The 15,000-nt window shown below is 45.2% G+C and overlaps 1 protein-coding gene across 2 annotated transcripts in view; it reads right to left on the bottom strand.

The window, feature by feature from the left end:
• dnmbp (dynamin binding protein) overlaps nt 1-10,098 on the bottom strand; it is a 57,815-nt gene extending 47,717 nt beyond the window's left edge. The window contains exon 1 of one of the 2 annotated variants that reach the window (XM_062525901.1): nt 9,809-10,098. The gene's annotated coding sequence lies outside the window, so the exon portion shown is untranslated. Of the gene's footprint in view, nt 1-7,373; nt 7,395-9,808 lie in introns of those variants that run through there. The other variant, XM_062525900.1, reaches the window with a different exon arrangement.
• Nucleotides 10,099-15,000: the final 4,902 nt, after the last annotated feature.

Raw genomic sequence — 15,000 nt, 5'->3', positions numbered from 1 at the left:
AGACAACCCTTGGCATGCTCTCGCATGTCCTTCATGTGACTTCAGCAATGTTCAGCCAGGAACTGCTACGATCTGTAGCCTACTCTCAGGAGAGCTGCAGTGATCTCATTAAAACAAGGCAAATGCATCTTGTATTCATCTGACTGTTAGCAACAACAACAACAACAACAACAAAATAAATACAAAATAAATAAATGTATCAACTGCCAAAAGATGAGGACCTGCAACCATGATGAGGATCAAAATCTATTGACATGCACACTTCTGTCTTGTCAGTCCATTTGACCTTGTTAAGGAGTCAATTGCTATTGCCTGACACCACTTCTGATGGGGTGCAGATATGAGCTGCCTGTATACAATGACGACATGGACTATCTGTATACAGTACACTCCAGAGTGTTGTTTTGGGCCGTGTGTAAACAAGGCCAAGGAGACGGCAGCACGTGGTGTGCAGAAGGCAGCGTGGCATCTGAAGTATTCCATTCCATTCCAAAGAACTCTCCCGATTCTTGCATCACAAGTGACACAATCAAACTTTTTTGGGTCAGAGATACAATTTAAATCTGCAATGGATTCAAATGCACATGATATAGTACTAGAGAGTGTGTGTTAAAGGTGTGTTTTGTCACATTCAGTAATCATCATCGATAGCTGGCCATTCTGTGAATACACTGCAGGCCAATGGGAAACAAACTATGTGGGGGCAGCCTGTCTCCCAAGCAAAAACAACAGCCTGCGTGGAGTTTCTCTGGGAATAATGAAGGTCGGGGTTAGCATGCTCTCTGGGGTGTTTCATTTGGTCCCTGTTTATTTTTCATCACAAGTGAAAACAAAATTCAAATCTGCAATGGATACAAATGCACACGATCTGTGTGTGTGTGTGTGTGTGTGTGTGTGTGTGTGTGTGTGTGTGTGTGTGCGGGTGCATTTGGTGCAACAGACAGCTCTGTCAAAAGCAATGTGTCTCTCAACACGCCCAGTTCATCTGGGTACAAACACACACTCACGCACGTGCGCGAGCGCACACACACACACACACACACACACACACGCCCGCACACACACACACACACACACACACACTCACTGTCACTCTACTCTCCACAGCTGACACAAGGACACAAAGGAGCAACTGTGTCTCAGACAGGTCATCAGTCCTCAGTGTGCCAACTAGTCAATGAGAGGGAGACTGTGAGTGTGTGTGAGTGTGTGTGAGTGTGTGTGTGTGAGAGAGAGAGAGAGAGAAAGAGAGAGAGAGAGACAGGGAGAGAGAGGGAGAGAGAGAGAGAGTGTGTCTGATGTTGCACATTTGAAATCCCAGACATAACTAGCTTTGTTGAAAGCTAATAATGGCAACAAATCTCGCCCACTAGACAACGCAAGATAACTGTGTATAATAAATAACTGCTCTTGGGTTCATGTTTACATCCACTTTCCTCACTGATCGAGATATAATGCGAGTCCTCCGTGTTGTGTTTGACAGTCTGTTCTTCGTGATCTCGTTCTTTTCCAGTGGTGTTTCAGAGAGGTCTACTGGTGCTGGCCTGGAGTCAAACTCTGACCAAAAATAAACGCCACGAGAACCTTCCATCCTGGCTTTGTCCCAGGTGCTTCACTGACGGAAACTCTCCACGGTTCCGTACGCGAGGGGGAACCGAGGTAGGTCTAGTTCTGCGAGGGCTGCTTTAGCGATCATGGGAACGCTAGGGGTTAAGCGTGCGGATCATTAAAAGGACATACAGAGGAACGATACGAAACGCAGCACAAGACCTCTGACATGAAGTGGAGTGTATTTCCAGCTCTGCCTCTCATACATATCAGATACACACATACACACACACACACACACACAGACACAGACACACACACAGACACAGACACAGACACACACACAGACACAGAGAGACACACAGACACAGACACACACAGACACACACACACACACACACACAGCAGGTTCATTTCGCACTGACTCAGTGGTGTCACTCTTCCCAACTTCCCTCTCCGTGCCCTCAGGTCACGGCAGACAGTGACCGCTCGTCTCTATGTCATGGCATTGCCTGTTAATGTGAGGCACGGTGAGGGCCCAAGCAGTAACACAAGCTGAGGAGGAGCTCTCACATGATAACATGGCATCGAGGAACTACTCTGTATACGCCACCTCTCTTTCTATCTCCTCCTCTCTTATTCCCTCTCTTCTTTCACTCATCTTAGCAGGACAGAGGTGTCACTGTCATCTCTCTGTCCATCTTTGTCAGAGGACTGCAGGAGTATGACTGAGGCCTCTCTCTCTCTCTGTTCCCTCTATCTGCTTCCTCTGTCTTCGCCAGACTCCCTCCATCCCTCCCTCCTCCTTCCTTCCCTCTCTCTCTCTCTCTCTGTTTCCCTCATCTAGTTAAGACAGAGGTGTCACTCTCTCCTCTCCTTATCCGTCTTTGCCAGGGCACAGCCAGGGCACAACTGAAGCCTGTCTCTCTCTCTCTCTCTCTCTCTCTCTCTCTCTCTCTCTCTCTCTCTCTCTCCCTCCCTCCCTCTGCTCCTCTTTCTCTCTCTCTCCCTCCCTATCTCTCTCTCTCTCTCTCTCTCTCTCTCTCTCCCTCTCTCTCTGGCAGAAGTTTCTGGGACACAACAGTGGCCAGCAGAGTGGCAGGTGAAATCCGATCTGCTGACCACTCGCTTTATTTATTGAACAGGACCGACCAGACCTATGCCAACAAAGGCTTGGCGAGGGAGAGAGAAGGGGGTTTTGTGTGTGTGTGTGTGTGTGTGTGTGTGTGTGTGTGTAGGGGGCATCAGTGGCACCTCTCTATCCAGCCCCCCCCCCCCCATCCCCCCCCCACTAAACCATATCATGGACCACCCAGCAGCAGCCCCCAAAATGCACACATTCAGCCCCTGGAAACTTCTTCATTGTACATGGGGGGCCTTTTTGTGGTGGTAGTTGTTAGTGGGTTTTTTTTATATGTCTCACTGATGTTTACTGTAAAGGCATTGTGTCTATGCACTGTGCCCCATTGGCATGTTACAGAGTTGCTGTCGCCACTAAATTGCATTCAGTCCTTTTTTTTTAAATAAAGAGGGCACAATCAAAGGCAGGGTCCAGCCATGGACCGTTCCAGACAGACTGACATTATGTTTGACGTGTCCTTTTTCTCTCTCTCTCTCTGTCTCTCTCTCTCTCTCTCCCTTACGCTATGGAAACGGTGAAAGGGTCCTGGTCGCAGCGACCAGCTGGTGTGAAAGGGGGAGGCACGGCAACGGGCACACGCGCCCTGCCGTGGCAACATCACCCGACACGGATCGAATGCAAGGAGCCTGGCATCAGCAAGATGAGCTTGCCGCGCCTCAATGATTAGCGTCAAGCGGGTGAACCGAAGGCCAAGGGCACACAAGAGCAATGTTCCACATCCGACACGGGGCTGGTCAGTCACTGGTCAGGTCAAGCACCCACGGGTCAAGAGACACCCAGCAGGACCATCTACTGTACAACACATCCCAAATGTATCTAGCCCATAAGAGCCCATGGATGAATTTGATGACTTTTCTGAACTGAATGTTATGGGAAGTGGAGGGGGGAGGAAAGGCCTTATAGAGCGATTGGCTTGTGATGCCCGTGTCTCCATAGGCTCTTATGGCTTAGATATAATATCTGATTTTCTCCGTAGTATAAGGAGCGGATGTTTATGTAGGTCACTATGCTGTTGCTCAATAGAGCACTGCCCTGAGTGGGTCACGCACAAGCTCCTCCAAGTCCCTGAAAAAGACAACAAATGTCGAAGTGAAATGATGAAACACCGCTATCGTGACATGTCATAGCATGATGTTTTCTGGACAAACCTGAAGAGCTAGACATACTGGAACAGTCCGAGAATATATTCTAAACGGCCAGGCCTGGCTTGCCTGATCTGATTTCCTCTTCCATACTATGATCAAGAACATGCGTGACGCCAAGAACGCTTCCAAGCAGTCGAGCCGAAACAACGGACCCGTAAAAGCGATTCTGAAATGCATCAGGAATGCAGGGAACGGCAAATTCCGGCTGGGAATTACAGTAACTCCAGGACTGGCTTCTTCCCCTCTCGGGGTATTAACAGTTCCACAATAAGTGATGATGGGGGATCTGCGCTGCCTTTGAGCGAGCTGTGATTTGTGATGGGTGGGAGTCCAACATCAGGATCCACTCAGGCCACAGGGAGCACACATGCCTCGGAATCCTGCAGTTCATCTCAAAGGGCTGGTGCATGGCAGTGCAAAGGGGATTTCTCCAAACAGAACGCATGAGTCCCATCAGACTATGAAAGGACACACACCCACCCACACGCACAGTCGCCCACACACACACACACACACACACACACGTCACAGAGACCATTTGAGGCAATTTGAGAGTTGATTTCACCAGGCCAAAAATAAAATAAATGACCTGTTGCTGGATGACACCATCTGAAGTGTCTACTCCCATTATGATCTGCCCTCACTGTTTGTGCCTTTTCTCTCCATTTCTCTTTCAGCAAAACAATCTGTCATCTCTCCATGTGAGCCAAGCTGGCAAGATTGAGTTTGCAGTTCTCGTCCAACCTCTCTCTGTTTCATACCTCCCACATTTACACACACACACTCACACACACACACACACACACACACACACACACACACACACACACACACACACACACACACACACACACACACACACACACACACACACACACACACACACACACACACACACACACACACACACACACACACACACACACACGTATAGTATGTATAGTCAAAACTAATTTCTTCTCAGAATTCCAATGCTTCCTCATTCCTCTTACCCCCCTCCATTGCATGCCGATCCTCTGGGATTACATCACATCAGGGCAGAATGAGAGAGAGAGAGAAATAAATAGAGAGAGAGAGATAGAGATAGAGAGAGAGAGAGAGGGGGGGGGGGAGGGAGGTGTAGTCTGGCAACTCAACATGGATTACATTCCCCTTCTTCATTCTTATTCATTCCTTCTTCTCTTTTCTCTCAGATGGGGGTAAGCTACGGCACTCGAGGGAAGAAGGAGCAGAAGGTGGAGCGCCTCCCTCCTCCAACATAAATATTCCGAGCCTCGACTTTTGCGGTCGTTGTTGCGTCGGCCAGACAGACACGGTTGCCATGGCTACCCGGCTTCGCTGGCCAAGGCAGGCGCTCCACTCCGCTCCTCTCCACTCTGCCCCACGGGAGGGAAGAGGTGAAGTGGTGCCCCAGAGAGGTGTCTCCCCTCGGACACAGTGCCCAGACTGTGTGCCTCCCTGGTCCTCGTCGGCCATGCACTTAGTTTTTCCTTTTCAGGAAAACTTGAGTTTTCTCAGAAAGCCGAGTGAAAGAGAGGAAGGGGGGGGGGGGGTGACTCTTCAGCTTCAGTTCCCATAGAAACATCCTTACATTTCTGTTTTTAAAAAAGGGGGGGCGATGATAATGGTTCAGCCCGGATGTCTTGACATCTGAATATGCATAGAGGGGGGTGGGGGGGATGCTGGAAAACAGTCAGATGCTTCAGTCAAAACTGATCTATGCTCTCCGGCACAGGGTTGTGCAATAGCTTGGCTAGTTCCCTAACATAATACGAAACCTCAAAAATGAAAACCAGCTGAATGACCACTTATGTCAGACAACGCTGCAATGAGGAAGTGACATCAAGTCCTGCACATGACATGAAGTATGCATTTCCCACAGTTCTAAGAATGAATTAGAGGACTTAATGTCCCTGGTGCGTGTAAGAGAAGATAGTCAGGGTCTCGTCAGGTCTAAAGTCTTCGCTCACAGTCACAATCTGTGTGCTATGTCCTTCCTACTCCTGCCCACAGTGACATAAACAAGCCTTAGCATGGGCTAACATAAGTGGAAAATCCTCTGTGACTGAAGTACAGCAGTGCATTCCAGGTCCCTCTGGTATTTCACAGAACTTTTTTTGCTTGACAAAGAGCTAAGTGAAGTTAGCAGTTTTTTGCTCATGTTTCCAAGGGTGTCCCCTCAACTTCCTTCAATGTGTTGCTTTGTGTAAACTAGCTGGTCTTTCTATTTGGAAGGTTTCTTATTGCTTGATACATTGCCTCCAAAGCTGGATTGTTTTGTTTCTGCCTGCAGATTCTAGATATGAGTTCTTCTTTCACATAAACTAGTATGACCACTTCACAGATAATAAAGACAACTGACTGACTGACTGACTGAATGAATGACTGACTGACTGAATTCCCCCTTAAAAAAAAAAAAAGCTTCCTGCTAACATATGCTCCAACACAACCAGGCTGTTTGCCCGAAACTACTTTGAGAAACAAGCTCAACTGTGTCAGGTAAACAAAGAACCACATCTATTCACCAAAGGCCATGTCCGTCTCAGGACTCAGTTCAGTGTTACGTCACACACTCTTTGTCACCACAAGCCTTTCTAGGTGCATGTGGTCTTGCCGGAGATGGAGCGAGGCCCATGTTTGTATTCAAACAGCCTAACAAAATGCAACATTTTCCTTGTTGTAAAAAGAACTTTCGTTTGCCTCAGCACAGGGTGTTGTAAACCTACACTGCATTCTGTTTGATTGAAGATGAAAAAAGTTCCCCTGGGCATGAATGAATAAATTATTTGAAATAAATAAAAACTTTTCCTTTTTATGGGTGCACTGTGAGTATGATTCAGACTGTGACAATCCTCTTATATGATCCTAACTTATGACTCTCCTGACAATTATGTCATTCATCTTTGAATTTGGTTGAACCAGTTGTTGTTAATCTCCAGTGAAATATGCATTTTACTGAGTCTCCAAAACAATAAATATTTAATTGAGCTGCCAGTTAGATAGGTATTCGACTGAGTTTGCCTGGTGGTGTGCTAGGTTGGCAGTGGATGCATTTCTGGGTCAGTTCCAGTCGCTCTGTCTTTGCATGCATGAATAAGTTCAGCCAAGCAGAGAAAAAGCATTACAAATAAACAATCGCTGTCTGATCTAGTTTGGGTATGAGCCCAGATCAACCCTCTCCACCCAACTGGCCCACAATAAAGCATATTCAGATAATCAAATGATTCACTTCACATGACACCCAAATCATTTCTCTCCCACATGCAGCGAACTGTGTCACACAATGCTTTTTGGGAAAAGATATTTTTGAGCAAGAAAAATGTAATGACCCGATTAGAATAGCACAGCAAATGTCCCGTATTTTATGCATAGCTCACAGGAGGAACAGCTGAATTGCCAATCGCTGTTGTCCAGCCAGCTGGCCAGCTTTGCCCACACTGCGGGGAACAGGAATGCAGGTAGCGGCCATCAGCTGCCAAGGACACTTAATAACTAGCTCAAGGCGAGCATCAGTTGCTCACTGAGCAGCAACAGAATACCTTTCGAAGAGTGTGTGTCTCGGTCATAACGATGCAGAGAGGGCTTTCGAAGAGTGTGTGTCTCGGTCGTAACGATGCAGAGAGGGCTTTCGAAGTCACTCGAATGACTGTGCACCAGCTGCTGCGTCAGACAACAAGAATGTCAATGAACAAGAGCTGAGTCAAGGCAAAAACGGGTCCCACATGTTAACAGTCACACACACACACACACACACATGCACGCACACACACACGCACACACACACACACACGCACACACACACACACACACACACACACACTTTTATCACCACCACACAGAGTACATCACGTTTTCCTGAGAGTTCTGCATGGGCCACTCTTTCACCAGCCCTGTGCAAGCTACGGTGCTGAGTCCAGAAGAATGTCTGGAATGTTCCCCAAAGTCTTTTTTTCTCTCTCAGAGACCTGGGTGACCCACGATGGTCGAGCTCTAAACGGAGGACCCCCCCACACACACACACCCACCCCCCTCCTTTCACATTACATAAACCCTGCCTGTACTATGCATATTCATGGGTTTCATCAGGTCCCTTTCCACAGGTGTATACAATCAAGCACCATGCAGTCTGCATTGATAATCAAGGTGCTTGATTGTATACACCTGTGGAAAGGGACCTGATGAAACCCATGAATACATTCTTTCCCATCTGCCTCTAAACCCAACTCCAATCTGAACTGCACACATCAACAACACATCACATGCAAAACATCACCGACCCAGTCGCTATAGCCTCTATAACCTCTCTCTCAGTGTCCCGATCGCTGTGCTGAGCTTACAGTGGGTGTTAATTAAGGAGGCCGGGCAGCGAGCGGCTAAATTACCACACTGCAAGTTAGAGGTAACAATCTTCCGAGTAGGATTGATGGCTTTTTGGACAATAAGCGTGCTCAAATGACAGTGTTAGGTGATAAGCCCTATGATCAACCCGCTGCTAAGAGATGGTGTTTTGTTTTTGAAGGCGATGAGAACAGAAAGCCGGTGTCATCTGAGTGCAGTTTAAATTAGCAATGCCTCATACAGTATGGGAGGTGCTAGAACTACTGGGGCCATTAGTTAGTATACACCTTCTTCATTTGACATGTTCTCATGAAACACACTAACTTACACACTAGCAAACACAAGCAGCGCGCGCACACACACACACACACACACACACACACACACACACACACACACACACACACAGACACACACACAGACACACACACACACACACACACACACACACCTTTAGCAGTTTTATCCTGTGCTGTTACAAGACACCCTATCTATAATTCAAACCCATTCCAGAATCTTCCTTGATTGCCCCCAGTGTGAACGCCCCGGCTGGTAGCACACAGCACAGGATTCAGTCTCTTTCAGCAGAAACGAATAAGCCTGAATGTGCTTAATTTACTAATGGGGCTGCGGGGTAAAGAAGACATGGTGGCCAGTAATTAAGGCAGAGCAGCTGGCTGAGTAGGGGCTTTATGTGCATCTGAGATCCTAGTTTGTTCTGTGTTTGTGTGGCTATGACATAAGGAATTGGGTCAAGATAGATTTGGCAAAGTCATGAAAGATGCTTGTAGTCCTCAGATCCTGACAAGCTTTCAGCAAACATGACAGCAAACATTTTAATCCCAATCTACTGTGTAAACATCTTGCTTATTTCGTCTTATCTCAAAATGTGTAAACAGGATTAACATGGGTTAGCTTTTGATAACAAAATGTATTGGGGGGGGGGGAGTATTTCCGAGTGAAATATGCGCTTTAAGCTGTTTTATGTGCCGAAATGATGTCGCTGCAGAGGTTTTCACAAGTTGCATCCCTGAGGGCGTCAAACCTGTCGCTGTTCTCTTTACATGTGGCTTCAAGCTGCGAGACAACTGACAACAAATGCTGGCTGACAGGTGACAGGCTATGAGAGCAGCGGTCCCGTGACAGCGCCACTTCCCCAAGCAGCCTACTAGACCTCCAGAGTGGCTCTGTTATCAACTTGTATCATTCATTAATGTACACAATAATACGCGGTTCCGACTAGCCTATAGCCATTTCATTAAAAGTGCCTACGCGTCACTGAAGACATTGCTTATACTTTATGATATAGCATGATGGAGTGCTGCGATTTATAGCCCCCGATATTCAAATCAAAGCGGGAGATCTAACCGAAAGGACGCTGTTACATAGGCTACTTTAACGAATGGTTTGGTTACACTCAACTACACAAAGTATCCAAGGTGGAGTGTAAAATGTTACGTGGTGGAACGCGAAACTCTTGTTTGTGTAAGAGCGGATGCATCGTGTTTAATGTTGTGGGCAGAAATCTACCTCCGTCTGCGAACATAGAAGGGTTGCTAAAAAATATTGTCAGCAAAGTGAAAGAAAACAGAAGCTAATGTTTAACTTGGTCATTCAAATGTACAAGCGATCTTACCTGTCTTTGTAACAGGAAAGGTCTTCAACGTGGTTCTGCTGTTTAGGCTAGAACTTTCGCTACCTTGTTGATGTTTGGGCGTCAGTTTTCCCAACTGAGCAATTCCACGTCCATAAAAACCGCTGTCATTATTCAGGGCGCACGCTTGTCTCTTCTGAAATCGAAGAATAGTTTCTCTTTCCTTCTTGTTTACGCACTCAACACGCTGGTCATCAGTTGTCACCGTCGGTGGGATCAGCTGTCATCCCGATGGAAGATCCAGAAGGCTGATTCCCGACTGCGCTCCATCCATGCTGACATCAACACCACCACCCCTTCCTGACAGGGACCTTAGCCTGAGCAAGGGGTTGGCCTTTCCCTGCCTGATGGAAAATAACCGCGCACACTGACAACAGACCCTGAGGAGGGCGCGAAAGAAAGGTCTTTAGCCACACACTTCAAGCTTTATAACGCATTTATTAAGTTTTTGTTGCCAGCCGACTGAAGTCGACTGTATGTGCAAGCAGGAGAACAATATGCGGAGGTTTAGGTGCATTTAAAAAATATCTCGATTTAGAGAACTATAAGAGAAGAGTGCTTGCTTAACGTCACAGCTGGTGTGGTCCACTGTCATGTGTCAATCTACTATGGATGGAACACCAATAGATCAAAGGTGATCATAGGGATTAATGCCTGATTATATGGCGTGCTCAAGCTTGTAAAATGTGAGTGCATCATGATGAGGTCATGGCTGCCAATGTGAAGAATCATCCCAAAAAAACAACATCCCAACAAACAAACAACAACAAGTAGCCAAAGGAAAATTAATACAATTAGTCAGAGTGTTCTAAAGAGCATAGAGCCCCTGAATCTAAGTTTGTAGTTGGTGTCTCAAAATGTAGGCTACCTGTAAATTCATCAAACTCTCAAAAAGTAATAATAGCCCACTTTTTTTCTTTGAAAGTCGTAGGCCTAAAAGGTAAGCATGGTGAGGCAGTGTGGCATGTCTGTCAAATACTACCGGTATATCACAGTAGTGTATATGAGGAGTGTTGAACATCCAAGTATGGCAGTTTTGGAGATGCACAATTTGTGCAATATAAGGCCATATGTAAATGTTCCGTCTCTTTAGTGTTGTGTTTACCAATGTACCATGGAGTGGCTGTGCAAAAAAAGGCTTTCAAGATTTTGGACAGAACCCATATTTCCCAATGGGGAGATTCTTTGGTTCTGTTGAACCAAAGCCAGCCCAGAGGAACAAATGGATGGACCCCTTTTCATTATCTGTTCAAGCATGATACAGCCATTCCTTAAAGTCACTGAATACACATCGGAGGGCCACTGCACTGTGGCTGCAGGCGTAAATCTGCTCCCAATTAGGGGGACTTTTCTCGTCATATTCATCCTGTGTATTTGTTCCAAAGATGAATCAGGGGAAATGAATCACTGTGTCCTAAAGATTCTCTTCGGAAGCAGAAACTCTTAGCAAAAATATGTGGAAATCTTGACCACATTGAGAGAAAGACTTTCAATTTAGACCATGCTTTCAGGGAAGTGGTATCTATTCCATCCTATCTCCTCCTATCCCAGTGTTAGAGTGAGTTACTGAAAGGTTTAAGCGCCTGTAAATGCTGCGTCTGCATTAATCCAGACATCCTCATGCTGAACAACAATACGAGGAAGCTGAAAGGAAGGGCCTTTTTTTATTTTAGAGAGGTGATGACAGCAGAGAAAAAAATAAGTCACATTTGCTACCGTACATCATGCATGTGTCTTCTCCCTGCTCTTATTAATCACTCTCAGACTTGTTTCTGTGCTATTAATACGTGCATATTACGTACATAATACATATTAATAGCGCTTTCTCTCCTTATCTCTCTCTCTGTCTCACACATCCCAGTCGTCGTGCTGACGACGTCATATACCGCATATGAGCAGCATGATTTCTGTATAGCACAAAGTCACTTGGATCATCAGGCCCCCGTCCCCATATTATATTTGTGAAAGAGCACCTCTGTCAGTGCCTGGCAATAAACGCAAAGCATGAGTCAATATCCTGTCAGCGTGGGGCAGGGGTTATCGTATGAGCTACCATAACACAAGCTGTATTTGTTGTTTGTAAACGTTGTTTGCCCCCCCCCAACCCCCCCACCCACCCCACCACCAGGCCTTGTAATGCCACTCTACACACTCCGCCACTCTCTCCCGCAGCCCACGCTATTTGTTGAGAACTCTCCAGGCCACGCTGGAGGTGAATGGACAGGCCTGTGCTCTCCTACGCTGCCATTTCTGTCACACAAAGAAGGCATGTGAGCGAGCGCCGGGCCTCCATTGTCGTCGCTGCGGCTGTGTGTGGTCAGTGGGTCCATTCTCATCGTGCGTTTGAAGTGAAATCTTTGTCTGGGTTTCGGCATCAGTCAGTGGCATTATCTGGGGCATCAATGGAGGATAAATAATGAGGTTTAGGCACAAGGAGACTACTGGAAAAGTACTCTGTTCTACTCTTACAGGAACTAGGAACTGACAAAAACATGGTGTTGAACTGATGTTTAATCAGACATCACATCAGACATTTTGCTCAAATATTTGTTGTGGATTGCAGGATATTACCTACTATGTTCAGTGTACTCCGCTGAAAATGTCAGAGTGAGTTAAAGGTTGATGAAATGATACATTTGCTCATATAATAAGCCCATTTCACCTTCTTGGTTCTAAGAGGATAGAGATGTATTGTTGCGCTCCAGATGATAATCTTTTCTAATCACTAGACAAAGTTTTTCTCTGCAGAGAAAGCTTTTACCTCCTTGGTCATACAAATCACAGTAATATAGAAAAAATCCCAAAATGATGATATAATGATGAAATCACATTGCAGAATTCTAAAAAGTATATCCTCTCTGTCTGGAATCAGTGAGTGATTCTGCATCCCTATGCAAGACCTCCGGAACTATGAAAGCATTTGGCAGTCCACTTGGAACCTTTTCAATAGCAAGACATTTTCAAGACAACCGCCACATGACACAGGGTCAGCAACTAACCTTCAGCTACTGTTGGTGAGGTCTCCCTGGCTCATGGCATTTCCGAGGCATGGCTTTTTCCTTTCCTGTTTCCTCACCAAGGCCATGTTGTTTGTTTTCCCTCTGTTCTTTTTTCTAGTTTGTGATTGTGATTCATGGCTTTCTGAGGGGAAAGAAGTGAAAAATACAGTGCACCATTAAGGAAACCAAACCAGCCAGCTTCTCCTTGAGTGGTGTGCTGGTAGCACAATAGGTTTGATATTGGAGGGCATTTAGTAATTATTCACGTAGCACTGGGAGGAAGAGAATTTTCAGAATGCCTGAAAAGGGTGTGAAGTTCCGATATTGCTTTCTACTCTCATGTGTAGGCCTATTTCAGAACATTTCCCCACACTTATCTCTTGACCAACTAAATGCAATGCAAGATCTCATTCAGATAGCTAGGAATAAACAAAGTTAGCTAAATATCATTTAAGTGATGATAGGTAAATCCCTACAGGATAATCAATAGCTACTCAGGAGCATTATTGATATTGGATTTTAGCGCGCTTCATGTTAATGTGTAGAAACAAAATGGTAACAAATTAATTGAAAGATGTTCCCTTTGAGCGTTCTTTGTAAGTTAGACTCAAATGAAACAGCTTACTCATCAAACCCTGTCTGATACGAGCAGGTATATGGCCTGCATTTTTAAAGAGGAGGACAGTGACATCTAGTGGTCATATAGAGTTCTAGTGCTCATCATTGAAACAATTAACTGGAAATGATCAGCACCAAGGCTCCATGCTCTGTTTGTGGCATTTGCCTCTATAACATTTTAAAAAACATTTAAATACTCTCTATCACAGCAGTGTTATGGCAGTTGGCCTACAAAACTTCAGTGCTCACAAATCATACATAGTAGTCTAAAGGGAATTGGTTTATTTTGCAATATTTTTGTTTGCTTCTTGTATTCCACAAGCTATGGCGTATGTGCTTTACTGTAAGAAAAAACAAAGTAATGTCATAGGGGCAAATCCAGTTCTACTGCTCATTCAGGCATAACACATGAAGGTGCCAAACCAAACCAATCGGTGTAGAAATCTGCCTGTCAGTCAAGTAGCCTTAAAGCAGCTAACATGCAAGGAAATGGACAGAGTCCTACGGGGAGGGGTGAACCGTGTTTAGTTTTGCTGTTGAGCTTCACAAGGGCTAACGTCCAGGAAAAAGCCGACCTTTAATTGTGCATTGAAGTAGGCCTATAGGCTATTTATAAAATGTTTGATGTAATGTAATGCAGAATATGCCGTCGTTGGTGAAAAAAAAGAGAGCTTTCATCCTTGGATTGGTGCATGCATGCATAAACAGAACAAACTCAGAAAAATGTATTTTTTTCCCTGCTTGCTCCACCAGCTACATTTAGAGCAAAGATTGACATAAGCCTGGCATGGATCTTCCAATAACCTTAAATGACTGGGAAGAAGTGTCTTACACACAACTGACCAGCTGGTGGCACTAGATCTCTTCAAGCAAAAGCAGATTTGTTTAGGTACAGCATGATATTGTGGCTCATGTTGTTCTTGCATGAAGAGTGTTTGTTTTTAAACAGTAGGTTTCAGACAGTCCTACAACCTCAACTTGTTTAATTTATATCTGGTTCAGAATATTAGTTTAATTACACCACAGAGGTTTGGGATCTGACTTTGTTTGAAGGCTTCATGTGAGAGTTGCTGTAGCTTTGCCTATCCTTGCCTTTGGGAGTTGCTTGTAACAGTTATATTACAGAATGAAATGTGTATTTCCTGCATCTCAACTGATTCAGCAAGGTACTAACATTACTTATGTCATGGGTTTGGTATGGTGAGTTGGAAGCGTTCATATTTACTGTAAAAATGTCTGTATAAATCATGCTTCATATAAGTCAACTGTGAATATCTGTCAAACAACTGTCTTTCTGAATGTGAGCAGAGCTTCGTAAACATCACAAGTGAATACAAGCTGTCAGATACATCCTGAGTGAAGCCATTTCAGGCATGTAGACAGCTTAAAGAGTGATTCCTCTGTGACCTGATATAAACTCCACAACAGAAAAACCACAAGTTTGCAGGAAATGTCCACTGTCAGCTGAGAGGTTTACTAATGTCGGAATCCTCTTTCCCCTGCTATTCTGACATATAAACAGTACAGATGAGACTGGCTATTGATATGTATCATTAT

This window comes from Sardina pilchardus, chromosome 22, assembly GCF_963854185.1.
Source record: "Sardina pilchardus chromosome 22, fSarPil1.1, whole genome shotgun sequence".
Lineage (NCBI taxonomy): Eukaryota > Metazoa > Chordata > Actinopteri > Clupeiformes > Clupeidae > Sardina > Sardina pilchardus.
The sequence above is the reverse complement of the archived record's forward strand: the minus strand, read 5'-3'. Positions and strand labels throughout refer to the sequence as shown.